General features: G+C 50.2%; 1 long non-coding RNA gene across 1 annotated transcript in view; it reads left to right on the top strand.

The window, feature by feature from the left end:
- LOC147584403 (uncharacterized) overlaps positions 1 to 26,878 on the top strand; it is a 104,603-nt gene extending 77,725 nt beyond the window's left edge. Inside the window, exons 3-5 of the long non-coding RNA XR_015249400.1 lie at positions 9,868 to 9,910; positions 10,203 to 10,259; positions 25,653 to 26,878. This is a non-coding gene — a long non-coding RNA (uncharacterized LOC147584403). The remainder of the gene's footprint in view (positions 1 to 9,867; positions 9,911 to 10,202; positions 10,260 to 25,652) is intronic.
- The last annotated feature ends 1,055 nt before the right edge of the window (positions 26,879 to 27,933 follow it).

The following is a 27,933-nucleotide window of genomic DNA, read 5'->3' as shown; positions in this document are numbered from 1 at the left end:
GCCTACTTTATGGAGGCCCTGGCAGGGACTGTGGGCCCCTGTTAGCCCCCTCAGGTCCCCAGGCAGGGGGGTCTTGCGGCTACGAAGGAGCAGGTGGCTATGATGAGGCAGTTGATGGCTGGACCTGAGCCCTCTCTTTGCAAACACCAGCACTGGGTCCTCTGGTGGCATCTGTTTTCTGCCTGCCTGGGCCTTTTCTTTTCTGGCCTCCGGCTGGGAACAAGGGTCTGAATGCTCACACAGACACCTTACATGGATGTACATATGGCCATGCCCACACAGCACAGGCACCCACCTCACACATCTCTACACACTGTACATTAGAGGGCATCTCACACCTGGGTGCCCCAGAGTCACCTAAAAAGCTTATTAGAGTGCTAGGCCACACATTGGGTTTCTGATTCAGGAGGTCTGAGGTGGGGCCTAGAATGTGCATTTCTTTTTTTTTTAATTTTTTTTTCAACGTTTTTATTTATTTTTGGGACAGAGAGAGACAGAGCATGAACGGGGGAGGGGCAGAGAGAGAGGGAGACACAGAATCGGAAACAGGCTCCAGGCTCTGAGCCATCAGCCCAGAGCCTGACGCGGGGCTCGAACTCACGGACCGCGAGATTGTGACCTGGCTGAAGTTGGACGCTTAACCGACTGCGCCACCCAGGCGCCCCTAGAATGTGCATTTCAAACGGATGCCAAGTGCTGCTGCTGCTGCTGCTGCTGCTGCTGCTGCTGCTGCTGCTGATCTGGGCACCACTCTTTGAGAACCACTGCACTAGAGATGGCCACCTGCGCACACACAGGAGGGTACACATTCATGCACAGAAGCGTTTGCAAAATAACAAGGCGAGGCAGCTGGGAATAACTGGAAGATAGGAGCTGAGCTGGGGATCACTTGGCCCCAAAACGCTGATTCCTGGTATCATTCTCTCTCACTGTCTCTAGGCTCTTGCTCTCTCCCCATCAGTCTGCATTCCTGCGCAGCACCTCTTTCTCTGTCTCTCCCTCTCCCTGCAGCCTCCCAGTCCCAGCCAGGCCCTGCAGCCTCCAGGTGGCTTCCCAGCAACTCTGCACACATGAGCTCATCCATCTCCATCACCCTATGAGTGAGTGGCAGGCAGGTGAGAGAAGATTACAGAAGAAAGGGCTCAGCTCCCCACTAACAGGGAGCTTGCTCACCACGAGAACACAGCCAATTATTCCCCCTGTTCTGGGGAATAATCATTAATGCCACAGGAAATTCTAAACAAGCGATTAAATCATTACTGGGAAGACACAGCGGGACTGTGCCACCACTAAGCCTCCCTTGTACTGTTGGTCTGGGGAAGACTTACCTGGAAGGTGGGGAAGATCCCCACTCTGAGCTGCACACCCAGCTACTGTCTCCCAAACTCCTCTGACCCCCAATGATGGAGGCTCTCTTCTGGTAGGCCAATTAATCTATTCATTTATTGACAAATATTTACTGAGCACCTACTATGTGCCAGGCAGTATTCTAGGGCCTGGGGAGATACTGGTAAGACAGATGAGGTCCCTGTCCTCATGGAGCTCACAGTCTAGTAGGGAAGGCACACCATTAAAAAATGAGTAAGATACTAAGACAATAATCACAAAGTGGCAAGCGTTGAGGAGGAAAGAGACAGGATAGTGGGTGCTTTGAGTGGAGCATGTACTTGGAGGACCTTGGAGGCCACACACACTGTAACAGACAGGCCTCCCTTGGATTGGTCAGCAGTCTGTGTCCATTCTGGGCCTGAAGATTATGTTTTGTACAAACGTGTGCAACATCTGAGCAACCCTCTTCCTACCCTGAGTCCCCAACATGCTATCTTTGGAAAGATAATGAGTATCTAGAACAGCTACTGTGTTTTAGCACTTACTATGTGCCAGGCATTGCACTAAGCAATTTATGGCCATTACATCATTTCATCTGCAGAGCAATAATAACGTTATGAAGTAGGTGTTTTTAATCCCCATTTTACAGATAAGGAAATGGAGACCAGGAACGCTTGAGCCACTTGGCCAAGACATACAGGAGGTAACTGGGAGGTTGAACTGAGGTCTGAGTTCTGAGCGGAGGCATTTAACCCCCGCCGCATCCCACCTCCCAGGGGAAACATGAGAGGTCAGTGTGGGCTTTACACAATCGATTTTAGGGCTAGAAGACCTCGAAGCCTGGGGTCCCTGTGGACACAGGGCTATACTGGGCTGGCTACTGGTTACTAAAATATAACAAGAAAGGGCTTACCTTCCTCCACATCTCCAAAACGCAGTGCAAAGTGGGGAAGCAGTGATGGCCAGCTGCATGATCTCCCTAGCTCAGGGACTTTGGGAGAGTCCCTTTGGCTTCCATGGAGAGACCATGGCCCCTACCTCCCCAGCTGCCCCCAGACCCCTGCAGCCTTGGGAGGGCCCCTCCAACTGTTCCTTCATGCCTGCCATCTCCTGCACCTGTGGCCAGGCCACACCCCCAAGGGGTGGTGGGGCAACCAGAGGCAGACGGACCAGAGCCTGTGTCGGTGGTGACTAATCGGCTGGTGCTTGGGAGGCCGTGGTGAATTATTCACACAGATTCTGTGAATTATTCAAGTTGTTATTATTTATTTTTCAGATGAGCCTGCGGCAGAGCCTCCAGGCCCATGTTCAAAGGATGACATAACTCCCGACTCTTGATTGTCTGTGTCTGTAGAGAATGAGTCAGGCTTCTCTCCAGCCTCAGCCAGGAGTCCCAAAGAGCAGGCTGAGGGCAGGGAGCTGCTGCCTTTGGGGCAGACTCCTGCCGAGCCCCAATCCTAACCCCAATTATAGAATTAATAGTTACCACTTACTGGGTCTCACTGTGCCCTGGCACTGTTCTTTCCACGTGCAGGCTTAAATGAACAGCACAACCACCCTATGAAGACTATTATAACCCCATTTTAAAGATGATGGAACTGAAGGTCAGAGATGTGATGTTCCTTGTCCAAGGTCACCAGTTAATAATTGGGATTCTAGCTCAGGGTTGTGGGCTCCAAATCCAGTGGCTGCCACGTTGCATATGCCAGTGGGTATTAGTGCCTGACCCGTCCTAACCAAACTGCTTTGCCGCCCTAATTGCACCCCTACCCCCACCCCAGGCTTCAAACCACTCTGAGGGCAGGCCACACCCAGTGCCTCCAAAGCTCTCAAAGGAGACTTCTGCATCTCCATGGCAACAGGATCCTGAGCAGCCAGAGTCAAGTTTGGTCTACCTGTGAGGAACGGAGGTGGCCTTTGCCTGCAGAGCTCCCCAGGTGTCCCAGGATCTGAGCAAATGTGACTCAGGGTCTCCTGGACACTCCCAGTTTCACTAAGCCCTCCCTCCAACCCCAGACACAAAGCACCCGCCCCCTTCACAGAGCTCTGACAGCAGAAGTCATCCAGCCTCCCTGCCTCCTTCAACTAACTCTCCTGCCGCCTAACCTCATCCCTCTAGCTGTGGCCCCAGGCCTTGTCCCTGAGGAATCCCCCTTCCCCTCCTCCCATAGCTGCCATCTGGAGGAGGCAAACGAGGCAGAGTAGACACGTGGACTCAGCCCTGGGGACATTTTGAACGCTTCTTGTCAAGGTGACCATAGTCTGACAGAGATACCATCCTGTCCTGGAAAGGCACCTTTGTCTTCCTACCACCCCATTCGTTCATTCATTCGATAAATACTTACTGAATGCCCACTATGTGCCAAGGCTGGTTCCAGGTGCTAAGGAAGTGGCCAAGAGCAATGAGGCCTCCCCGCCAGAGAAGGTCCTCTCCAAGTTTAGCCTGGGCCCCTCTCCCAGGACCTGTCTCTCCTGACATGAAGGAAGCAAAACCACAGGCAAAGTGGATTGCAGCATGACTCTACTAGCCCCTGACTCTCTGGGTGACCTTGGGCCAGCAGCTCCCCAGCTCTGCCTTTTTAAAATAAGGGAGCGGGACCAGAATCTGCTTTCTAAGGCCTTGCCAGCCCCGCTTTTCTCAGGTGTCAGTAATTCAGTAACAAAGACAACGTTATCCTTTCCATCCTACAGCTGTGAGAGTCAGAGCTTTGCATGTGGCTCATCTCAGGTGGACTTAATGGCTGTCCCTTGCTTCCCGGCTCTGTGCATTTGAAAGGGGAGTCTTGGGATGGCTCTGCGGCTAATGGTGTATTTCAGTTGCCAGAGAGCCTTGGGAGCTGGGGAGGAAAGGAATCAAACAGTTGCAGAATGGCTCTGCTTTCCTTGCAAATCTTTCTTATTAATCTTTGTGGAGGTGGATATGATTATTCCTATTTTACAGACAAGCTAACTGGGACTCAGTCCACACAGCGGTAAGTAGCAGGGATGGGTTGTGAACTCGGGTCTACTCGGGACAATGCTCTCTCTACCACACCAGGCCAGTTCTCCAACCTCAGCTGGGCCCTGGAGACAGAATGTGGCTTCCTCTTCCAAAGCCTGTGTGGGAGCTGGGGAAGAACCAGCTGAAACTACCTCTTGGGGGTTGGGTGTTGCTGATTTCCACCTTCTCCACTAACAGAGAGGAAAACCTTGGGCTGGCTATGCTGAGTCATCCAGAGACCAGGAAATCCAGGTTTATATTTACCCCAAGGCAGCCACAAAGCTCAACAGGTTTGTGGCTGTACTTCCCCAGTTAGGGACTGCTTTATCTCAAAGCACCTGGACTCATTCCCTGACTGGGCAGGCAGGTGAGAAGGGACCATGTTCCTGGGGGCCATCCTGTGTCCTTGGGCACCCACACCTGTAGCCTAGTGGATACTGCTCCCCGCTTCAGCCATCCTAGACCTTTATATATGGGTCCCCGGAACACCAGCATCTGCATTCAAGGCTTGTTAATATTGCCAGCCTGCACATTCCCACAGACCTCCAGAATCTGGTGGGGAAGGGGTCCCCGTCTCCCGGGGGAGTGTGTGTAGCACAGGTTCTTTCCAAGCTTTCCCCTCTGGTTCAGAACTGCTGGGCTCACCCTCGATGCCTGGGCTCTGGAATAAACCTGAATGTGAATCCTGGGGCTGACACTTAGCAGTCAGGCAGCCATGCGCCCTGTACGTCATCTCTTGGACCTCCATCTTCCCATTTGCAAACCAGGGGTGATACCTATATCCACCTCATGGGGTTGTTGTGGGGATTACAGGAGATGATATCGAGAAAATGCTCAGGAAAGGCCACTTGGGATGGATGTTGCACCTTCCTTTTCCCTCCCTTCTGAGCTGAAACTGGGCCTGGGGCTGTAGCTCTGGGAGGGCTGAACTTGTCCAGCAGGTTCTGGGGGCCTCATAGCTACAGTATTATCACGTGTCCCTATTGGCCCCTCAAGGCTCCATTAGGAAGACAGCTTTGCAGACCTTTGTCTTGGACAGGATGGGGTAGTGGGCCCCTGCTGGAGCCCCTGAGGTCAGACTCGGGGGTCAGATAGAGCTGCTTTGTGGTCTCAGTGGCAGAAGATTGGAGATGGTGACCTGGGGTCTAGGAGTGACTGCTGTCCATCCTAGATAGCTATCACTTAAGGAGAACCTGCTTCTAGGCAGTTCACATCCCCTATTGCACCTCATCGATCCCTGGCTGAGGTTAAGTACTGCTATTAATTCTCTTTACTGATAACAGACCCCTGGCTTAGTCTTTCGCCTAAACTCTGGAGCTGGGAAGCAGAGGAGCTGGGATTTGAACCCAGGTTTGCATGATTCCAAAGGTTCTTTATGCCCGGAGTGTGATAGCACCTCCCTACATCATGCTGATTTACTGATTTACAGAACCTGGTAAGGGCCAGGTTCTGAGCTAAGCACCCTACATGCTTTTCCCCACTTAACTTTCCCAATAGCCCTCTGAGATAGTGTGTTATTATCTTATGGGGAAGGAAACTGCCACTCAGAAAGAATGAGGATCTCAGTTACTCAGCTTGGCTCTTTCACTGTTAGATCCAGGGTCCTGGGGAAATACCCTTCCACACTTAATCTTTCATGATTGTGCTTCACCTCCAAGGTCCCCTCTGCCTCACTACCCACCCATGTCTCTACTCTTCCTTCTATTTAGGGGTCTCCTTACCCAGGCTGTGTCTTCATCCTGGCCCCGCTGACCCTGAGCCGAGAGTGTTGAGGTGTGCCCCCCACCTCCACCTCCGAACAACCTACTGCCCCTCCCACCGCCTCTAGGTCTGCTGGGAATTGGCCCCTAATTGCATCTCAGGCTGGGAGGCTATTAGCCTGTGATTGCTTCCCCAGAGCCTGCCTTGCCCCCTAGGTACACACTTTCAGCTTCCCTTGGGGTTTAAGATGACGTAAATCACCAGTGCGAGGTCCTGGCCAGCTTAGCTCCTCAAAATCCCTGTCACCCAGCCATCCTGAGTAGGCCCCTTCCCAGGGAGCTAGGTCCCTTCACTGTGGGGCAGCAGGAAGGGGTTCCCCACAAGTCAAGCATGCACACACACACACCCTGTAAGTGCTGCTGCTGGGAGATCCTCCTACTGATCCCCTGCACACTGCTGCTCCCCTCCCTCCCTGTAGCACACTGTAGGAGGCCAAGTGCTCAGCAGTTAGGATGCCTGAGCTCTTTTCCTGGCTCACACACTCCCTCTCTGTGACCTTGGGCAAGTTCTTTCCACTGTCTGGGCCTCAAAAATTGGAGGTTCATCTTGGTGATCTCTAACTAGCTTAACTGACTTCTAGCCTGAAAGATAATACCATTTTGATAACTCTTGGAGTTTTCCTTCCACTATTATCTAATGAATGGTAGGCATGGTGCCAGGCATTGAGGATTCTAGAAAGGCAAATTCTTGCCCTCACAAAGTTCTCAGCCTTGAGAGGGATAGGGCCAGATAGTTCTACGACATAGAGTGATTAGAGCTGGGAGAGGGCTGGGGAAACCACAGGCTATGGAGGGAATGGGAGAGGCCAGGGTTGCCCTGAAGTACCCAAAGGCAGAATCATTTCTAGCTTGGAGAGGCAGTCTGAGAAAAACTGGCTTCAGGGTTTCTGAGACCTAAAGAATGAGGAAGGAGGGTAAGATGTGGGGCTAGATCAGCAGAGGGAACAACAGTGGGAACAAACATGGAGGCTTTGCGGGGAGACGTGTCAATGTAGAGACCAGAAGTGTGGACAGAGGTCCTATCAGTTATGTTTGAGAGTTTGGACTTTACTCTGAGGACATTGAGGAGCTGTAGAAAGATTTGAGGCAAGAGGATGATGTGGCTGCCATATGGAGGAAAGATTGAGGGCCAGGGGGGAGGGCAGGAGACCTTCCAGAAGACTCGTAACCATGTGTCTTACCTCTCCTCCAAGTGGGAACAACCTTTCCTGTCCCCAGCAGCAAGGGAGGCAAGACTTTCCTCCTCCCTCAACTTTTCCCCCCACACTCTGCATCTCCCTCAGGGGGAAGATCGGAGGTTGGGGAGGCACCCAGAGCCACATGCCCTAGGAAGGAACGAGAAGGGAAGGTGTCTGGTGGTTTGATGACCAGCTGAAGCCCCCGGAGGGAGAGCTCCCTGTCACTTTCAGAGCAGCAACACTCCTGCTCTCTCTCCTAGGGTTAATCTCTGCCTGTGCCAGGGACACTAGAGCTGGGAGTATCTTTTCTTCCCCCTCCAGTCCCTCTTTTCCCTCCCCCTCCTGTGCCACCTCCTCTTCTGGACTCTCAAGGTCTCTGCCTCTGGTTCCCCAGAGCTCCTCCTGGAGCCTGAAACAGTGTGCGTGTGCGTGTGTGTGTGCGCGCGTGCACAGGCTAGAGGATGTGGTGTGTATTTGTGAAGCACAAGAGAGGTGCCATTAGCCCTGCCATGGGGCCACCATCCGGAAGTAAGCCTAAGGGCCACTCAGGTCTCGAAAGGGATTTCAGGAGGATTCAGAGATTAGAGAATTAAACTTCCAGCTGCAGCCTCTGTTGAACCTGGAATCCTTGTGGCCCCATAAGGGTCCTGTGTAAAGTTGGGTAAAGCACGGAGCTGGGCCAGGCCAGGGTGACATGGGACTCTTGGGCTACTGCTCTGAGTCCTGTTTCCAGAAACCCAAGGCTCCCTCAGGCAGCTTCCTAGATAGGGATGTGGACCACTTAAATCCCCCACCCAGGCCCAGACATGCAGGGTGCCATCTCCCCTTGGTCCATGTGCCTCTCCCAGCACCCCCCTCCCCCACAGGCAGGGTATTCAAGCCCACCCATCATCTCCAACACCCTGTCAGAGCCTGCCATGCCTGGGACTGCCTCTGTAATGCACATTTCCACTTTTCTCCATCTCCACAGCCTTCACCAGCCCAGACCCCATCCATATTCTCACTCATCTCCCCGTGTCCACCCTTGCCCTGCACCTATCTGATCCCCACAGTGCAGCCAGATACATGTTTCTCTAAGAAAACTCAGGTCACTGGGGTGCCTGGATGGCTCAGTCAGTGAAGCATCTGACCCTTGATTTTGGCTCAGGTCATGAACTCAAGGTTTGTGAGTTCAAGCCCCTCCTCAGGCTCTGCACTGACAGTGTGGGGCCTGCTTGGGATTCTTCATCGGGATCTCTCTCTTTCTCCCTCTCTCTCCCTTTCTCTCAAAAATAAATAAACCAACATGTAAAACAAAAGAAAAGAGGGGTGCCTGGGTGGCTCAGTCGGTTGAGCGTCCGGCTTCGGCTCAGGTCATGATCTCACGGTCCATGAGTTGGAGCCCCGCATCAGGCTCTGTGCTGACAGCTCAGAGCCTGGAGCCTGTTTCAGATTCTGTGTCTCCCTGTCTCTCTGACCCTCCCCCATTCATGCTGTCTCTCCCTGTCTCAAAAATAAATAAACATTAAAAAAAATAAAAATAAAAAAAAAAAAGAAAGAAAAGAAAACTCCGGTCACTACTCTCCTCAGTGCCCTTTAGTGAATCCATGTTACCCATAGGATAAAAGCCAAACACTTTGTCATGGCTCACAAGGCAGGGTTTACCACACTGGCCTCTGCTCTTGACTGTCCCTCAGCACCACCACAGAAGGGGAGCTCAGCTGGGAACTCTCACCTCCAGGCCTTTGCGCCTACAGTTTCCACCGTCAGTCCCTCCCACTCACCATCTCCAGGCAAATCCATCCTCATTCCTCAGCTCTCAACGTGGGTCAGGTCCTGCCAGAGCCTCTGATCGCCACACAGTCACCCCCTTTGGGTTCCCATAGGCCCTGGAACTTTGCCTGTCACAATTCTGACCACACTGTACTGGAAGGGCCTGTTTAATGTATTCATCACCCACACTTTGCTGTATCAATCAATAAGCACTCCTCGTATTCCAAATGGATGAAGGAAGGAGCAAGGTGAGAGAAAGAATGGAGGGTACCACAATGCAGGGTTCAAGTGCAAAGACACTATAACCACTACTATGCTTATAATAATAGTTACAGCTGTTATTTACCATGTGCCCACTCCATTCCAGGCACTGTGCTAATAAACATTATCTTCTGGGGTGCCTGGTTGGCTCAGTTGTTAAGTGTCCGACTTTGGCTCAGGTAATGATGTCACAGTTCTTGAGTTTGAGCCCCACATTGGGCTCTGTGCTGACAGCTCAGAGCCTGGAGCCTGCTTCGGATTCTGTGTCTCCCCCTCCTTGCTCCTCCCCTGCTCCTACTCTGTCCCTGTCTCTCTCTCTCAAAAATAAATAAACATTAAAATTTTTTTTGTTTTAGGGGCGCCTGGGTGGTGCAGTCGGTTAAGCGTCCGACTTCAGCCAGGTCACGATCTCGCGGTCCGTGGGTTCGAGCCCCGCGTCGGGCTCTGGGCTGATGGCTCAGAGCCTGGAGCCTGCTTCGGATTCTGTGTCTCCCCCTCCTTGCTCCTCCCCTGCTCCTACTCTGTCCCTGTCTCTCTCTCTCAAAAATAAATAAACATTAAAAATTTTTTTGTTTTAAATAAACATTATCTTCTTTCATTTCCCCAGTGTCCTGGAGAGGAGACTTACTGCTATCATCCCCATTTTACAGGTAAGGACACTGAAGCCCAAAAATATTAAGTTATCCAGGATCATACAGCCAAGAGGTGGTACAGGCTAAATCTTCCTGAGTGCTTAAGTAGGGAGTCACTCGGCAGTCCCCAAGAAGAGATCACTGGAGCCATCTTCCTAACCCCACACCAGGAAAAGCTTCCCTGGCCATGTAGTAAAGAGTTTTTGAGTCCCTAGAGGGAAGGTGTGTCAGCCCACCTTGGAATGCTCTAGGGGGTATAAGAGAAGCCAGCCCCTTATGACACTACTTTTCCCACTCGTATCTCTTTCAGAAGCTGGAGAAATCTGGGAAGTCTGGAGCACACATCCCCTCACCATCAGGGCAGAAGGTAAGGTGCTGAATTTAATAGCAAAGTAAATTTGGCTTGAGAGGAAATGAAATTTCTTGGTCAAGGTGAGTGTGTCTGGGAGAGCCAAGAATGGGATGGAGTGGGGAGGAAGGGGGCAATTGGGGGGGGGCTGCAAAATGGGGGAGTGCAGATCTAGAATTATTAGAATGTTGATTATGTCCTCTTGATTGTTAATGAAATCCTTCACCTTGGATTTCTAGACCAGGGGGAAAGCTCCCAGAGCTCATTTTCCTGCTGATGAGAGCAAGAGAGAGGGCAGGAGGGGGCAGAAGACTCTCAGCTTAGGCAGAAATTAAATTCCACCTAAACAAATGGGACTGAACAAGCCTGGCCACTGCCATTTGGAGGCAGAGCCTTGGGCTCACCCAAGGTCCCCGGTGGAAATGGAAGGAGACTTCTGGGTCGGGAGTGGCCCAGGGCCCCACTCAGGCAGCAGACTGCAGCTCCCAGAGTAACAACAGCTAACATTATTGAGCACCTTTAATGCAGCCCAAGCCAAGGAATGTGCATGTATTGTCCCATCAAATTCCCCTAACAGCCCTTGGTGGTAGGTACTATGATTGTACCCGTTTTGTAGATGAGGACACTGAGACACAGAAAGGACAGAAGCTTGTCCAAGGTCCTGTAGATTGTAAACAGAGGCACCAGCCACCAGCCCAAGCAGTATGGCACCAATGCCTGTCTGAGATCTGCAGGATGTCCAGCTGTACCACTTCCTTCACCACCTTCCAGAGCCTCAGCTGCTCCATCTATAATATGGGGCCAATAACAGTTGTCACCATGTAGCGCTGTTGTTAGGAGTCAGCAAAGTATAAAAAATTAAGAACAACTCATCCCAGACATAGTATTCCCTTTGGAGCCTTGCTCCTTGTTCCAGACATGTGGAGGTGTCCTTTCCAGCAAACTGAGCACTTGTGATGTATAGGCACTGTTCTAGGCACGGGGGATGCTAACAGTGAACAAAATGGACAAGTCCCCACCCTGTGGAGCTGGGGACTTCAGAGAGGACAGGCAGACCACAAACAAAATAAGCACATGATAACCTATGGTAGAAATGGGAAATGCAAGGGTACCTGGGTGGCTCAGTCAGTTGAGCGTCCAACTCTTGATTTCAGCTCAGGTCATGACACCAGGGTTGTGAGATTGAGCCCCGCATCAGTCTCCATGCTGAGTGTGGAGCCTGCTTCAGATTCTCTCTCTCTGTCCTTCTGCCCCTCCCACAGTGCATACCTCCCCCGCCCCCCGCCCCCCGCCCCCACCGTCAAAAAAAAAAAAAAAAAAAAAAGGGAAATGCAATAAGACACAAGCAAGCAGCCAAGGGGGAGAGGGAGAGCTGGTGAGAAGACTGCAATGCAAATAGGATGGTCAGAGAAGGCCTCACAGAGAAAGTGACTTGGAGCAAAGACTCAAGGGAAGTGAAGCACGTATGAGAGGAAGAGCATATGGAGAGGGAACAGCAGGCACAGAGTACAGAGGCTCTGAGGTGGAACCATAGCTGGCAAGTTACAGGAAGAGCAAGCAGGCCAGAGTAAGTGCATTAGCAAAGGTAGAGCAGTAGGAATTAGAGTCACAAAGTAGTGGGAGATTGTGTAGGGCCTTGTGGGCCTTTGTAAGAACTAGCTTTTATCTGAGTGAGACAAGAATCCACCAGAGGGTTTTAGGCATGACGTGATTTATGTTTTAAAGGTATCACTCTGACTGTGGTGTTGAGAATAGACTGTAGGGGGTCGAGGACAAAAGCAGAGACGAGAGGTAGGAGGCTCTTGCAGTAATCCAGGTGAGAGCAGCTGGTGGCTTAGTTCAGGGAGGTGGCAGTGGAAGTGGTGGGAAGAGGTCTGATTCTGAATTCTGATTCTGTTGCAGAGAGAGGTAAGCCAGCAGGAAGAGCCGATGGGACCACATGTGGGGGATGTGAGAAAGATGGGAATCACAGATGACTCTGGGGTTTTGCCTTCTCCATCTCTCAGTTCCCTGAAGATGATCCCTCCCTTTAACATCCAACTCTATCCTCCCTGACCTCCTCCTGAGTCCCCTGAAACACCCTCAGCTCGTGGAGCTTTATTCACCATCCACTTCTTGCCACCCTTGTCTCCCTGCACTGCTTGGAAATTTGCCTTACAGAGCCCCAGGTTGAGGGCATAGAAGTTGACCCAGAGTATACATCTGCCTCATGCCTTCTAGGGCCCCCAAGTCCTTCCTCAGCTCAAGGGGTCCCATCGTGTCTGCTGTCCACCTGAGCAGCCCCTGAAGTCCCTGGCTCCCCCCAACTTTGGTGTTCCTTCTCTTGCTCCCTCGAACTGGCCCTGCTCTCTACCACACAGCTCTGTTCTTCCTAGTCACCCAGCTGCCTCCCATGCTTCCCCTAGATCTCAGGTGGGCACCCCACCACCACCCAGGAAGCTTGCCACTCTGGAGGAAGCCCCTTATTCTAGCCCTGATCTCTACCACAGGGGCAAGTTCATCTTGTGTGATTATTTGATGAAAGTCTGTCACCTCACCTGACTGTAACCTCCACAAGGGCAGGGGCCCACCTGTGTTCCCAGAAGCAGGCAATTCACTAAAAGAGACATTCAGTGGATTTGACATGGAGCCTTAGGCTTTTGGTAAATTAACTTTCATTGACCAAAATCTTCCAGCTGCTAGGTAAATGCCTGGCACATAGCAGGTGCTCAAGACATATTTATTAAGGGATGAATCAGTCAATGAGTCAGAGTTCGCCTGGAAGACTGTGGAATGTGACAAATTTTCTGAGCCTCGGTTTCCCCATATGTAACCACAGGAATGAGAACACCTACTTCGGGAGTTGTGAGGATTAAAAAACAGGAGACATGAGCAGTGCCTCACACTAGTAGCTGCTCAATAATTGTCCCTCCGATGCATGTTCAGACAATTACCACCTTACAACTCCCCCATGCTTCCTCTCCCCTCCCCCCATCCTGTCCGGTCCTCTCTTCCCCAGCCTCCTCCCCTCCCTAAGACTCTCAGGGGTGGAAGCACCACAGCCTCCAAACACTCCCCTTCTCCCCCAAGCTCCCCAAATTTGCCACTGGTTACATATTGATCCTGTTTAACTTTCCCAATGGATGATAAACACGAAATTAAAATGACTTCCTGGAATATTAATGTAGTAAATGGCCCTATTAAAAGAAAGAAAATACAGCTGAGAAAATTCGCTTTGATGTAGCGTTTCTGCAGGAGGCTCATTTATCTGCAGCTCAGACTCTCAAAATGAGATTCTGAAGGTTTCTCTGATGTCTCTTATTTTTCCCTCACCCAGAATTTAAACAGAAAATAGAATCACAAGCTGGTGTCATAAAAACGTGGGCCTTTTCCCTTCTCAACTAAAAAGCAAATGAAAACAGGGCCAGGTAGATGTCAGTCTCTGCAAACACTGGTCTGAGGATGACACCTGCCTTTCCAGATTTCTCCCGCATCTTGCCCACAAGAGGCCGGTCCAGGCTGCCAGGCTAACTTCTGAGGGTCATTGGGGTACTCAGAGGTCTGCACGCTGCTGCTGCTGCTGAAATCAGGAAAGGGGATTGAGAACCGCAGGAGGCTGTGTCCCAGTGTGGGCAGATACTCACATTTTGGTGGACTTGAAATCTTGGCTCTGTCACTTAGTAGCTATTTGTTCTTGGACACCTTTCTGAGTCTCTGTTTCCTCATCTAACAGATGTACTAACAGTCTAGTACCTAACTCACAGGGAAGTTGTAAAGGTTGACTGAGATAATGTATCTGGCATGTGGTAAGTTGCTCAGGGTTGCGCTTGTCTGTTACTGTTATTTTTTTTCTTTCTTTTTTTTTAATGTTTGTTTATTTTTGAGAGAGAGAGAGTGCAGGGGAGGGCCAGAGAGAGGGAGACAGAGGATCTGAGTCAGCACAGAGCCCAATGTGGGGATCGAATAACTCATGAGCCGTGAGATCATTACCCGAGTCGAAGTTGGGAGCTTAACCGATTGAGCCACCCAGGTGCCCCTGTCTGTTACTATTATTAAAAATAATAATTTGTGTTATTTTTGCAACCAGTCATTCAGGCCCAGGCTGAGATGCCACCTCCTCTAAGAAGTTCTTCCTCAGCTGGGTCATGTGTTTCCTTTGAGTGGCCACAGCTCTGAGCTCCCCCCATCCCAGCACTGGTTACTCCCCTGTCTTTCCCAGCAGCCTGCACCTCCATGAGGGCTTGCCTGGGTCTTGCTCATGATTATGTCCCAGGGGCATATGGTAGAACCTCAATGTTTTGGATTCAGAGCCAAGGTGCTGGTAGCTGATGTCCCTGGGCCAGCTGGTATGGTCTGCAGATTTGTCTCATGGGCACAGGGTCCTTCCATGCAGCCCTCAGAACTCAAAGCTCCCAGGTTGGAGATGGCTGTCCATCCATCTCCCCCAGATCTGGACTCCCTTGTCTACACCTTCCCTGGGTTTCATCTGGACTCTCAGGAGCCCCCTCCCTCTTCCCTGGCCTCAGGTAGGTGGCAAACAGAGCAGCTCAAACCAAGGCTTCTAGGATTAACTCTTTCCTCCCTTCTCCCTTCTCCCATCGGTCCCCTCCTCCCCCCACCTGTCTCTTCTCCTCAGCAACTTGTGTTGAGAGCCTTCATCTCTTTTACTTGGATTTGGCCCTTTGGGCAGGTGGAGGGGGCTGCATGCCCTCTGCCTGGGTTGAGCTTCCTGGGATGCCCTTGGATGAGCATAGGGTGGACCCAAGACTTCCCTAATTGGCAAAAGCCATAGCTCTGCACCCCCCCACACACACGCCGGCACCTGACTCTTTTGGTCCTTCCTGCTGCCAGACAGACTCAGGACCCCTATGCTGAAAACAAGAGAGTAGCCCCACCCTCCTAGGCAGCCAGAGCCCTGGCACAGTGCTTCTGAACCATTCCCATTCTAGACCCAGCGCACACACTCACACACATGTAGTTACACGACCAGCACTGATACTCAGTCACACAATCCCTGTTGTCCACAGCAACAGGAGTGAAGAAAGAAAAGGAACCCCTGTGGATGAGGGGAGGGGGGGTTGGGGGGGGCTGGGGTCTGTGAAAGATCAACTTGCCTGCTGGGGGCACTGTCTTCCCCAGACCCCTCCCCAGCGAGCCCAAGGCCCCCCAGCAGGAAAATGAGAGGATGGAGCAGAGGGGTTAATTTGGAGAAAAGCAGCAGCTGCTTGAAACAGTGAGGGCGGGGCCCCAGGGCAAGAGCTGCTCCTGCTGAGATAATGATTGTGAGGGATGCTGGGATGGGGGCCACCCGCACACCACCCCCCAAGCCAGCACACCCCCGAAAGCCCTCCTGTTCAGGCAAGTTATCTGTTTGGGCATGCACGCACGCACGCATGTGCACACACACATACACACAGAAGCACCATAACCATCTGGGCCTAAGACACAGTCCCTTACACACAATTATACAAGCCCTGGCTCTCTGGGTTTGAGTATAAACCCATTCGGAGACACAAGCGCAGGCAGCCTTGGCACTCAGCAGCCTGTAACACACACATGCACGCACACAAACACACCTACACTTCACCTTTCCAGTGTCCTTGTATCAGGTCTGACAGTATGCCAGGGTGAACCCAATCACTGTACAAGGACAGGGGATGCCTCCCTGTGAGAGTAAGCAGAGAGTTGGGGACCAGGGAGAGGAAGGGCTCGGCCCTCCTACCAGCTCTCAAGGGACTGGCCAAGGCCAGGTCTCTAGATCTTCTTGGGTCTCCTTCCTCTTGGAGGCTAAACATTGTCTCATATCAAACACAAGAAAGCACAGCCAGATCCCATGTTACATATCATTTCTATATAACCATATGATCTGAGCAGCTTTGCAGTTGGCACACTGTTATATTTCGTAGATGTATAATTAAGCATTTATTACATGTGATTTCTTTGTGTGGATTCTCTTCATATTTGAGGTCATTGATGTCATTGATACTTTTCAGCAGAACCCTCAAAAGCCTCTCGGGTCCTGGGTCTTGAGCCTCTGGTGTGTGATGGGAAACAGGGCCCTGGTGAAGGGACAGTGGGCATGGAGTGGGGGGACGCCCACCCCCTCTTGTGATAGCTAGCATCGATAGACCAGGGACTCGTGGGCAGGAGACCCCCTTAGTCCAGGGCCCAGCTTGATTATCACCGGTTCCTATCTGTTAGAGCCCAAGAGAGAGCTAGGTAAGGACTTTGGAGCTGGCAGCCTCCACACTGAGGCTCACACCCTGAGGCACCACACTTTACTAACCTGCAGACTCCAGCTGCAGACTGTGCCTGGACAGCTGTGTGCAGGCACCAAGACAAACACTTAGATATGGGTCCTAAGATATACTCTTTAGCAGATGTACCTCTCACCACTTGGACGCATACCCCAATGGATATATGTTACCCCAATTCCTAGGTACACATGTGCACAGAGACTCTGACTCAGGCAGATTCATTCCAGATCCCCCCCCCCACCCCAAACACAGAGACTTACTTGGAGTGGAACAGAAGTACTCCCTGAGCAAGGCCACCTGTGGACATGCCAGTCTGACACTTGAGTCCATTCGGTGAAATACCCAGGCAAATAATTAGAGATACCCACATTTGCCCATCCTTCCTCCCCCTTTTTCTCACAACCACCCATACATGCTCTCTGTCCTGTCATGGGGAGACAGAGCATCCCAGCCCCACAGAGCCCAAGGGGACTGATTAACAGGAAATTCTACGAATGCCAATTAGAGCAAACTTTACTGAACAAATTGTTTGCAGTTGTGCCCCGGAACCATCATGAATTTTAATCTTGCATTGATTTACACTGATGGGAGGTTTACAGATGCCAGGGCCTTGTGTGCCTCCTACTCCCTACCCACCCCCCCCAACCTCCCCCCCCCCCCCCCCCCCCCCGCCCCTACCGCCCCATCTGGGAGGAGTCATCGGGCCTTAGACTCAGGAGCCTTAGGGGCAGCCTCCAGCTTCTGCTGGTCCAGAGATACCAGCCTGGAGCCAGTACCCCCACCCTTGCCTGGAGAGACCCAAGATGCCCAGAAAATGGGCAGGTATTTTGGAAATGCACAGGCTAAACATATGTGGTATGGATGAAGAGGACCCTAAATTTTTAAGGACCCCTATAATCTGGGAAGGGGCTGGGGTTTCTGGAGTTTCTGAGGCTGGGCACGAAAGCAAGGACATAGATATGGATATAGACACAGAAGTAGCAGAGACACAGAGATAGGCACAGATGTTGTAATAGTTCCAGTATTATCTCAACTAACATAACTTCCAATATGTATATAACTTCAGTCCAAATGACCTCTTCCTAAAGGAATTTCATTGTGTCCTACCCTGCCTTCCACTAAACCCTCCCAAGGTGTCCCATTGCTTAAAAAAAAAAAAAAATCCTTGGCTGAGCTGCACCTCCCACACTTGCCCCTCGGTTACCCAGACACCCACAGCCCGCTTATAGGGGCCAGAGTTCCTTCCCAGCCTCAGGGCCTTTGCATATTCCATTCCTTTGTCTGGAGGAGTTTAAGTACTTAACTTCTATTCATCTTTCTGGTCTCAGTTTAAGTGTCACTTCCTCAAGGAAGCTTCTTTGACCCTCTGTCCAGATCAACTCTCCTTACCTCCCTGCCATTAAATGCTCTCATGGCCCTTTCATCATTAGAGTATAAACTCCATGCAGACAGGGACTATATCTGGTTTTGCTTACTACTGTATCTCCTGTACCTAGCACAGGGCCTGCCCTAGTCTATATTAATGAACTTTTGTCATAATAATGTTGTGCAATAAACCACTACAAAAATCAGGGTCATACAACAGTATTTTTTGCTGGCTGACTGGATTTTGGTTGATCTTGACTAGGCTCAGGTGGGCTTGGTTTTATATTGAGGGGCACCCTGGCTGGCACTTCTTGAACTCAGGGTTGTAAGTTCAAGCCCCATGTTGGGTGGAGAGATTACTTAAAATCTTAAAAAAACAAACAACTGTGGATTGAGTACAAACCCGTCTCATATTTCTCTAACCATTGTTGGACCAGCAACTACTTCAGGGATGTTCTTCTGCAAGAGGCAGAAACGCAAGAGAGCTTGGGTAGGCACACTAGCACCCTCTTGGCCAAAGCAAGACCACGGCAAGGGTATGGATATGACAGGGGGCCAGTTAAAACTACCACATCCTCAGTAAATATGGTGGTGTGGAACTGAGTGCTTGTTCTGTGACACGTACTTTACATGTATTAATTTATTTAATCCTTGAGTCAACCCTGTAAATCTGATTAACCCCATTAAAAAAGCCTCTAATTGAAAAAATAGAACCTGCACAAAGTAAACAATTCAAATAGTACCAGTTTCATTCAATGAAAAGTAACTGTTCTTGCTACTCCTATCCCTTGCCCTACTCCCCAGAGGTGAAACACACTTTCTGTTATTTTGTGGGCTTTCCAATATAGTCTACGCATATACAGGCACACACGTATATGAGTATCCCTTCCTAAAGATTTGCCTTGTTCTGCATCTTGGTTTCTTCTGTTTTGCACTTTAGTTTTCAATTAAATAATATATCTTGGAACTCCTTCAACGGTTGATTTGATCTACATTATTTTTTATTTATGTCCATTTTACGGATAAGGAAACTGAGGCTTAGGTGAATGAAGAAATTTGCACAAGGTATTACAGCATGACAGAGGCAGGGCTGGGACGGAAATTTAAGCCTGCCTGACTTCAGAGCCTGTGCTCATAGCTGCTCTGTTCTACTCATATGGCTGGGGGAACCCACAAAGTCCCCCACATGAGGAGGGTAAACCCAGAAGAATCTCTGGGCTCTAGCTGGGGGCATTCTCAGGGACCAGGGATGGCAGTGGGGGCTCTAATGGTGCTGGGCCTCCCCAGAGTCAGCCAGGGAACCTACTAGCACTGGGGCTGACGAGTTGGACCCTGGGCCTCAGTATTCCCCTCAGACCACTCACCTTTCTTGGTACCCCAGCACTAGCCTCATCTTCCCCTTTGTTCCTCTGTACAGGAGGAAAATGCCTTAGGCGGGAAGATAGGGGGCCTGGGACCATTCTTTACTCTGCCTCTAACTTTGTGCCTTTGGGCAAGCTGCTTGCCCCTCTCTGTGAAAGTAGGCAGCCCTCCCACCTTCTCCTTGCAGAGGGAAGCAGGGAGACCCTACCGAAACCCAGGTCAGGATGTGGCAGGCTGACTGGAGCCTCGTGTGGTACAGACTCCCAGTCTTGGTCAGGGGCTCTGATCCTTGTTCCTGGGCTGGGTTCTTCCCATTACACCCACAGGGACACCTCAGAATCCAGTCTCTTTCTACGGAGCTAGTCTCTGGTATAATACATAACCTTGAGCAAACCTGCCACATTTCACTCCCCTGACACTTCTATGTAGATACTATCCCCGATGTATACCAAAAACAGGCTCAAAGAGAGTGACTTACTCAGGAGCAGCAAGTAGAGAAGCAAAACACTTGACTTTTCCAAGCCTCAGTTTCTTCTTCTGTAAAGTGGGTGCAGTAATACCCATCTCTCACAGTTGTAGTGAGGATTAAACAAATGTAAGCCAACTAAATTGGCAGAACCTCAGACACAGTAGGTACTCAGAAGTGTGACTTTGCCCTCTTGAAGATGGAGACTGCACTAGAATAGTACATCAGAGGGCACCTGGGTGGCTCAGTTGCTGAAGCATCCAACTTCCGCTCAGGTCACAATCTCACAGTTCCTGAGTTTGAGCCCCATGTCGGGCTCTGTACTGACAACTCAGAGCCTGGAGCCTACCTCTGATTCTGTCTCTCTCTCTCTCTCTCTCTCTCTTTCTCTCTCTCTGCCCCTCCCCCACTCGCACTGTCTCTTTGTCTCTCAAAAATGAACAAACATTTTTTAAAAATTTAAAAGGAGGGGCCCCTGGGTGGCTTAGTTGGTTGAGCATCCGACTTCAGCTCAGATTGTGATCATGTGACAGCTCAGAGTCTGGAGCCTGCTTTGGATTCTGTGTGTGTCTCTCTCTCTTCCCCTCCCCTACTCATACTCTGTCTCTATCAAAAATAAATAAAATATTTTTTAAAAATTTAAAAGGAAAAACAGTACGTTGGGTCACTTGGGCTGTTTTACAAAGGATGGGTGCTGGGTCCTGCCCTCAGGGACTCTGATTTAAGTAGTCTGAGATACACCTGGGGTACCAGGATTCTTAAAACTCCCCAGGTGAGAGAACCTTAAGGTCCACTATATTCTAGATTCTAAATGGGCAGAGGATGGACATTGAGGGAGGCCCTCTACCTTGGTAGCTCCTGAAATAGCCTGCCCACTGGTCTTGCTCCTTGCACTCTCGTCCCCCTCCCGAATCCATTCACTCAATCCTCCCGAATCCAATCACTCAGCTGCCAGAGTGGTCATTAAAAACTTCAATTAGATCACTTTCCTTCAGTAACTTCCCATTCATGGCCCAGTCTCTGCTGACTGTGTCAGTGGGTCTACTTAGAGCCCTCCCTCCCCAACCTGCCCCTGGCCAATTTCCACTCAGCCTTTGCATCTTATCTGAACCAGCATTCCCACTAAGAGGCTTCCCTGGCCAGCCATCAAGAGTTGGCCTCCTTAGTTTTGCTCTTCCAGATATTGTTAAATGCATGATGGAATGAAGAAGACACTTTTCACATCATTTCTTTATTTTGTGTGTTCATCTATTTAAAGTCTGTCTCCCTCACTGGACTCTAAATTCTGTGAGGACAGTCTATTTTTGTTCACTGCTATACTCCAGTGCCTTGCATAGGGTCTGGCCCAGAGTTGGTGCTTAATAAGTATTTATTGGATGAATGGATGAATGGATGGATGGATGGATGGATACTAGGTACCAGCTCCACAGTGTCTTAGAGGGCTGGGTGTTTTCGTATTTCTTAATTATATAAAAAATATTTGTCGGAGGCGGGCAGTGCACCTGGGTGTCTCAATCCGTCAAGCATCCAACTCTTTATTTGTTGATTTATTTTGAGAGAGAGAGAGAAAGTGAGCAGGGGAGGGGCAGAGAGAGAGCTCATGACCTGAGCCCAAACCAAGAGTCAGACGCTTAACCTACTGAGCCACCCAGGTGACCCAAGCATCCAACTCTTGATCTCAGTTCAGGTCATGATCTCACATTCATGAGATTGAGCCCCACATCAGGCTCTTAGCTGACAGCAGGGAGCCTACTTGGGATTCTCTCTCTCCCTCTCTCTTTGCCCCTTGTCCGCACTCTGTCTCTTGTCTCTCTCAAAATAAATAAGTAAAAACTTAAAAGGTATTTGTGGGTATGTGCACATGTGTGTGTAATAGCTTCCATCTAGTGAGGACCTACTATGTCTTATGTCAGCAAGAGGGTGTGGAGAGAACTACAGAGCTTCCCCTCCTCTAATTCTCTCTCCCCTCTTAAGAGTTTCTCTGTTCTGTCTCTAGCTCATTGTCCTGAATTATACTGTCCCTTCTCTCCAATCTGCCTTTCACACTCTGGCCTATAACATTACTTCTACCTCCTTTGGGCTTCTCAGAGGGTACCTCCACACGGGTCAAAGCAGTGGGGGCCCCAGGCCTTCTCTAAAGACCCGGCTTACCAAACAGCCTTGTCAGAGCCCCAGTGGAGACTTAGGGAGAGGTTCTGTCCAGGGAGCTGGAGTGGGATGCAGCCAGCTGGCATCTCCAGGATCAGTGAGGCCTGTAGGGGAAGCTCAGGGCATTTGGGAGAGAGCAGCCAAGGGGATTGGGATGAAAGCCATGGTCTGGTGGGCCTGTGGTGGGGACAGGATGAAGACTAGGTGCCTCAAAGACTATCATGCTGGGTCTCCAGCCCCTGCGTCACCCTCTGCACCCAAATCCCCACCCTGCCAAATGCCCTTGAGGAAGGACATGGCTTTAGCTGAAACTCAAGGCAGCAGGGGCAGGGGAGGTGGGGTTGCCTGGCTGGCTCAGTCAGTGGAACATGCGACTCTTGATTTTAGGGTTGTGAGTTCGATCCCCATATTGGGTGTAGAGATTACTTAAAAATAAAATCTTTAAAAAAAATAGAAACTCGAGGGAAGGGTAGCCTTAAAAAGGATTCTAAACCCAATTCCAATGCAGGAAGGGGATTTTCCCCACATCAATAATTATTGGACACAGCTGGGTGTCGTACAAGTCAACTGAATTCTGACACTCTTGAGCTGGAGACAGCATCCCATTCCACAGATTAAGACTTCATTCCTATAAGACTGCCATCTTCCTCACCCTGCTTCAGATGCCAATCACAAGACTAGATTGGAGGTTCCAATGACCCCATCTCTGATTAATTTGCTAGAGAGGCTCACAGAACTCAGATGAACATTTTACTTGCTGGATTACTAGTTTTTTATAAAAGGATATCCAGTTGACCCTTGAACAATACAGGAGGTTAGGGGCACTGATCCCCTCATGCAATAGAAAATCCTCATATAACTTTTAACTCTCCAAAAAGTTTTTTTTAATGTTTATTTATTTTTGAGAGAGAGAGAGCGGGGGAGGGACAGAGAGAGGGGGGGACAGAGGGGGGGACAGAGGATCTGAAGCAGGCTGTGAGCTGACACACAGAGAGCCCCGATGTGTGATGTGATGTGCGATGTGATGGTGAGATGGAGACCTGAGCTGAAGTCAGATGCTTAACCAACTAAGCCACCCAGGCACCCCTGACTCCCCTGAAACTTAACTAATAGCTTACTGTTAATCAGAAGCTCTGCTGATAGCATAAACAATTAACACATATATTGCATGTTGTATATATTATGTAGTATTACATACTATATTCTTATAATAAAGTAAGCTAGAGAAAAGAAAACGTTAAGAAAATCATAAGGAAAATACATTTACAGTACTATACTGTATTTATCAAAAAAAAAATACACGTAGAAGTGGACCCCCACAGTTCAAAACAGTGTTGTTGGAGGGTCACCAGTAACTCAGAAACAGACAGACAGAGGAGAGGCTCCAGGCAAGGCTGCGGGTTAGGGGGAGGGGGAAGCTTCCAGGCCACTCTTCTAGCACCTCCACTGTGTACACCGACTAGGAAGTTCTCTGAACCCTGTCCTTTTGTGTTTTGCGGAGGCTTTATCACATGAAATCATTCTTCAGTCCCTCCCTGCTCCCCAGAGCTGTGGGTGGTTGGGGGTGGGGGAAGACCGAAAATTCCGATCCTCCTATCACTGGATTGGTTCCCCTGGCAACCAACCCCCGAGTTTAGGTGACCGACCGGACTTCCCAAAAGTCACTTCATTAACATAAGAAACAACACCTTTGTGGCATTCACCACTTAGGACATTCCAAGGATTAGGGGCTCCTGGCTGGCTCAGTCAGTAGAACATGTGATTCTTGATATTAGGGTTGTGAGTTTGAGTCTCAGGTTGGGTGTAGAGATTACTTAAAAATTAAAAAATCTTAAAAAAAAAAAAAAGCAGTTCTAAGGGTTTTAGGAGCTCTGTGCCAGAAATGGACGAAGAGCAAATGTGTTACTATAAATCACCACATCATACCGTATCATTAGCATCATCGCCCCCTCCTCCTCTTCTTCACCATCTTCATGGCTGAGCATCCCACGCATGTTACATACATCCTCTCAAGTCATCCTCAAGCATCCATAGAAGACAGGCCCTACCATTATCCTTGAACAGACAAGGAACTAGGCTCAGAGTGCTTATATCATATGCCCAAGGTCACTGCACTGTCTGATCTCAGAGCTCAGCTCTTAAGCGCAGCACTATACTTGGTCTCCAAAAGGCTACAGCCCAGAACCATCACAAATCCCTAATCCCAAAGGACAGCCTCAAACAGGGTGGGGTCTGCATGCCTTCTTCTCAAGAAAATAATGGTAATACAGTTGAGCCCTCCATCATTTTGATAGTAGCTTTCCTTTCACACTTAGTAAAGGTGCTGCAATTACTGTGGCCACCTCTGGCAAGAGGAAATTTAAAGAAAGACAGAATCATAGGATGTCAGGCTGGGAGAGACCTAATGCTACACCTCTCAGCTTGCAGGTTAAAAAAAAAAAAAAAAAAAAAAAAAAAAGGTCCACAGAGGCTTCCCACACCCACCTAAAGGCAGCCACCTAAATTTGCAATTCGGGTCCTCTTGATATTTCTGCCCATGTTCTCATGCCTGAGCTGGGTCCTTTGCAACCGGCCTAGTTGCTGCTTTAGTAGATTTCCATTTTGAATTTCAGCTCTCTTACCCGCAAGCCCCTGGGAGCCTCCTGCTTCCTCTCATTTCTTGTGTCTTTAAAGAAAATTCTCCTTGCCTGGGCTCCCTCCCATTGGATTTTGTCCTTTGGAGCCGGGCCTGTCTCCCTCCCTCCCTCCCTCTCCTCCTTCCTCTCTCCCTCTTCCCACCCAGACATCTTCCTCTTCCTTATTCAGAAGGGGGAACAAGACCTTCAGAGGCCTCCAGCCCAACAGTAGCCACCTGCCCGTCCCCCACCCAGTCTTCGGAGCGAGGGGTGTGGGGTTCTCCGGCTGCACTGCGGTGCCTCTAGCTACAGCTTCTCCCCCTCTCTCAGAGTTGCTGGAAGATTATTAGATAATTTTCAAATTTGTAAAGCGCCTTAAGCTCCTCGGAGGAAAGGTGGTATATGAGTGTAATAACAATAACAATCCTATCTGTCAGAGCCATTGAGAAAATGAATCTTGTTATCCTCAGGAACCAGCGGTAGGAACCTCAGCAAGAAACATGAAAATAAAGCGTGGAGTGCAGTCTCCTGACCAATCAGAGGAGAGGAAAGTGCCACCGCAGGCCAGGGTGGCATTTGAGACCCCCCCTTCCCCCAGCTCGGTGCTGGTGGAAAGGGGCTCTCAGAAAGTTACCCAAATTGCCTCTGATGCTTCACCAATTAAAATGACTTTAGGACAAGTTGAAATCAACTTAGGGAGCAAAGCATTCTGATTTCTGAAACCCTCCAAAGGCAGCGGGGAAGGCAAATGTCTGAGCAGGTTGTCACTCACTCAGGAGTAATGATGGGAAAATCCATCACAGTAACGTGATTGAGTTTGGTGAATTAGTAAGGATGTTTACACTGTGCGCTAGAAGCCCGAGTGGGGCCGGCTGGGCAGCTGGGGTTTTTGACATGTGTGGCAGCTTCACTCCTAATGAGGTTCTCGACTCACCGCTCACCCTGGCTGGACTCACTGTCGCTGACTTCAAGTTGGTCTGTCTCACTGTTGAGGCAAGTGGCTGAAGGCAGGGATGGGCTCTGGAGTCAGACAGGATGGCCTTTAAGTACTGGCTTTATTATCACCAGCCCTGTGACCTCAGGCAGAGCCCTCCACTTCTCCAAGCCTCAGCTTTCCCATCTGTGAAATCTGTGAGATCATAGCACCTAATTCATAATGCTACTGAAAGGGGAGAAATGAAATGAGCTATCTATTAACTTTTTTGTCCACCTCCCCAAGCTCAGCCTGGTCAGAGAGAAAGGAAAGTTGCTTTGATGTCCTCTCACCTAGACTATTCATTCCCCTGAGAAGCAAGAGGAGTCAAGGAAGATAGAGTCATGTGGGAGGACATAACGTGCTCTTCAAGTCCTGATGCTGCATCCCCACTGCTGTGTGATCTCCAACAAGTCACTTAACCTCTCTGAGCCGTGGTTTCCTCATCTGTAAAATGGAGCTAATAATACCACCTCTGTTACTGAACAGAATTTCTAAAAGTCCCAAGCAGATGTTGTCAGTATGCAAGGGAAGACAAAATATGGGGAGGGAGGGTGAGAACAGGTTGCCCTACCCGGTCACCATGGCTGCCTGATGGAGGAAGGAGATTCAGAGGATAACAGAGATTGGATACGGAGATTGTGAAACCCAGGATAGGAAGCAAAAGGGCCCAACTTAGGGAGCCTTGCTGGGAAGGGCCCCTGGAATTCATGGACCACGCTTGCTGAGAACCCACTGGAAGAAATGACACAGTACTGCAGTATGAAGGACTCAGGTCAGACTGTAAACAGACTTCCAGCCAGTCAGGCAACAACAAGGGCACTCCCTCCTGGGGTCTTTGGCTATGCCTGAGCAAAATCTCCCCGGTGGAGAGGCTAAGCCTGACTGCAGGAAGCAATGCAGAAGGATGGACAGGGCAACCCCGAAGATGCTTCTGCAGGGCCAGAGAAGGAGGCCACAGTAGTCTGGCAGATCCTCCCCGGGGTTCTCTTTCAAGCCTTGTCCTCTGGAGGCCTTTCAGAACCTATCCTGACCTTGAAGGGAAGTCACTGGGCCTGTTCTGGAGCAGGGGCCACGTCCTCACAGACATGCCCAGGTCAGCGTCAGGCCACAACTCTATTATTTAAGGATTCCACAAAAGAACAAACCTCCGGGCCTGGAAGAATGGCCGGGATCCTGACTCTTCCTGCACAGGAAATGCAGCGGCTGTGCCGGAGCCCTGGCTTGACCTGCTGAGGACTCAGAGCCCCTACAGATTCCCAGCCTGAAGGGGCTCCACTGTGGCTGAGATGATGACACCTGGGCCAGACTGGGCTCCTCCCTTCCAGACTGAGCTGAGACCTACCACCAGACCAACTGCTTGTGGACTCTGCAGTGATTTTATTGTGATTTCCTAGTTGTCGCAGTTAGTAGCATTAGTTTGTTAATTACTGTATATTTTGAAAGTAAGAGAAAAGGGAATTCCCACCGGAGATTTGTTCTTGGCTGAAACAATGTGATGTGAGGGAAGGGAGAGTTGGCGCAGGGCGGGAAGGGGGGGTTAGTAATGAGCTTGCTCTGCTGGTTTCTGCTCCTCTTGACAGGGCCTGGGGCCAGAGATGGGGCTGCATGGAGAGGCAGGGGCCCTGGCAGAGCCAAGCCCCTCCCTCCTCTGCAGCACCACTTCTCAGTCCCCAAACCTCTGCGGCAGCCCCCTGCCACCACCCCCCCCACAACCCCTGCACTATTATCAGAGTGAGGCATCAGGCCTAAGGGGTTTGGAGCTGCAGGAAGGGCCCTGAGGCTAAAGGAACCAGACCTGAGTGAAATAAGACACTGAGGAAACCGGCCTGTGACAGGGGGCAGTTGATTGAATAGGATGGAGTTTTTCATTAGGAAATGAAGCTGGAATTTGGGGAGAGGCTCTTGCATTTAAATTCAGCAAGAGACGGGGCGCCTGGGTGGCTCAGTCGGTTGAGCGTCCGACTTCGGCTCAGGTTACGATCTCGCGGTCCGTGAGTTCGAGCCCGCGTCAGGCTCTGGGCTGATGGCTCAGGAGCCCTGGGTCAGGCTCTGGGCTGATGGCTCAGAGCCTGGAGCCTGCTTCCGATTCTGTGTCTCCCTCTCTCTCTGCCCCTCCCCCGTTCATGCTCTGTCTCTCTCTGTCCCAAAAATAAATAAACGTTGAAAATAAATAAATAAATAAATAAATAAATAAATAAATAAATATAAATAAATAAATGTTAAAAAAAAAAAGAAAAAAAAAAAGAAAAAAAAAGAAAAAAAAATTCAGCAAGAGACTACATCCCTAGAGGGAGAATGGGGGAGTAGCAACTGAGGTTGTGCACAGAGACCTGGCTGGGGAGGCCACAGGGCTTGATTCTCGGCCCTCACTCTGCTGGCCACGTGGGAGCGTGGCAGGCCCTGGCCGCCCAGAGGAAAGGTGCCTTTTGATAATCTGTCCAACAGGAGGGGTTCACTGTGTGCTGTGGGACCCTGCGTGTTCAAGCTCCCCTCATACCCCAGAGTCATAGAAAACGGAAGCTGG

Source organism: Puma concolor, chromosome A1 (assembly GCF_028749965.1).
Source record: "Puma concolor isolate L17-30 chromosome A1, mPumCon1.1.hap2, whole genome shotgun sequence".
NCBI classification, from domain to species: domain Eukaryota; kingdom Metazoa; phylum Chordata; class Mammalia; order Carnivora; family Felidae; genus Puma; species Puma concolor.
This window is presented reverse-complemented; position numbering and strand designations above follow the sequence as displayed.